The sequence below is a fragment of the Suricata suricatta genome, chromosome 5 (genome assembly GCF_006229205.1).
Source record: "Suricata suricatta isolate VVHF042 chromosome 5, meerkat_22Aug2017_6uvM2_HiC, whole genome shotgun sequence".
NCBI lineage: Eukaryota > Metazoa > Chordata > Mammalia > Carnivora > Herpestidae > Suricata > Suricata suricatta.
The window spans coordinates 13,434,415-13,436,280 of record NC_043704.1 but is presented as its reverse complement, the minus strand read 5'-3'; the positions used below and the strand labels follow the sequence as shown (position 1 = coordinate 13,436,280).

Below are 1,866 nucleotides of genomic sequence, written 5' to 3'. Positions count from 1 at the left end.
GTGGTGTGAGTGTGTAGTGAGTGCTGTGTATGTACGTTAGTGAGTAATGTGTGTGTGTGTGAGTGGTGTGAGTGTGTAGTGAGTGCTGTGTCTGTACGTTAGTGAGTAATGTGTGTGTGTGTGTGTGTGTGTGTGTGTAGTGAGGGGGAGGGTGCGGGTGTGTGGAGTGGTGGAGGTGTGCATGTGGCGGGGGGTGTGAGTGTGTTGTGTATGCATAGTGAGTTGGGGAAGTATGGGTGTGTGCTGAGTGGCATGTGTGCCTAACAGGCATATCAAAGTCAGTATGGCCAGAGTCAACTCTTTTTTTCTTTTTTAATATTTATTTAATTTTGAGAGAGAGAGACAGAGACAGAGACAGAGCACAAGCACGAGAGGGACAGAGAGGGAAGGAGGCAGAATCCGAAGCAGGCTCCAGGCTCCAAGCTGTCAGCACAGAGCCCAAAGCTGGGCTCAAACTCACAGACCGCAAGATCAGACCCTGAGCTGAAGTCGACGCTTAACTGACTGAGCCACCCAGGCGCCCCTAAAGTCAACTCTGCATCCTCCCCACGAAGCTGCTTTTCCTCCAGGATGACCTTCCTCACCCCCCAGGATCCCCACCTGGCCTTCTACGCCCCCATCCAATCACCATCTCCTAGCCCAGCTCCTGCATGTCTGCAGAACGCACCTACGCTTCTCCACACCCACAGCCAGCAGTCCGACTGGCTGTTGTCCCTACCAGGACTGCAGGACTGCCGGTGGCCTCCTCTGCTTCCGAATCCGTGTCCTTAGCAACCGGAGTCATCTTGAAACAGCAGCTCCCATCTTCCCACGCTCCCACTCAACAGGCCGATGGCTTCCTTCTAAGGATGCGGCCCCAAAGCCTCACCATCATGGGGGGAGGCAGACCCAGCCTGGTCTCCGGCCTCACTTTTCAGTGGAGTTAACCGAGTCACATGCCAGTCCTTTACGCTGGCTACCATGATAACTCTTCGGTCACTTAAAACACCAATTTTGGTGACAGGAGACATTTTTGACACTTATGAGTTAAAAAGTTACTGCTTCTGAGCATGAAATAAAGAACCTAATCACTACTTTTTAAGTGCTTTTAATGTTTTATTATTTATTTTTGAGTGGGAGACACAGAATCCAAAGCAGTTTCCAGGCTCTGAGCTGTCAGTACAGCCCAACATGGGGCTTGAACTTATGGACTGAGAGATCATGACCTGAGCCAAAGTCAGATGCTTAACCGACTGAGCCACCCAGGGACCCCTCTAATCACTAATTTTTAACCAAGAACATTTTATTCAGTTAACCAAATCCTTACTCCATAATTACATAAGCAATTAATTTACATTTTAATCACATAGGCCAAAAAAAAAAAAACCCCTAAGATACCCCCACCTTAACAAATGCTCCTTCTTTTATCACCCCTCCCCCCAGCAGTGGCTAATGCTAACATTTCCCTAGCATCCTAGTGTTGGTTCAAATGTCACATCTTCCAAAAAGCCTTCCCTAGGATGAGCACCCCCATACATTCTCATGGATCCTAGTCTGCCCCTTTCCAGAACTGATCATAATTGTACTAAATTACTTGGCTGTGAAGCTCTTTATTGAATGCCTTTCTTCACTGCTCTGGGAGCAGCCTTTTGGGATGAGGAACAAGCCAGTCTCTTTGAATGAGGGTCCTGTGGCTCCTAACACAGTGCCTAGCAGAGTGGACACTCAGGACATAGCCAATACATGGATTTCAGTTCTCGTTTCAGATGCTGACTCAGCAAGAGTGCCGCTCTTCCCAAGATAAACCCAGGAGAAAACTGATAAAATTATGAGAAAGCTCTGGAGAAGCATGGTCGTGAAAGGATGTGGTGGAGGCGGGGGGGGGGG

The 1,866-nt window shown here is 48.8% G+C and overlaps 1 long non-coding RNA gene across 5 annotated transcripts in view; it reads right to left on the bottom strand.

The window, feature by feature from the left end:
• LOC115291546 overlaps positions 1 to 1,866 on the bottom strand; it is a 29,752-nt gene that overhangs the window by 18,917 nt on the left and 8,969 nt on the right. The window lies entirely within an intron of this gene.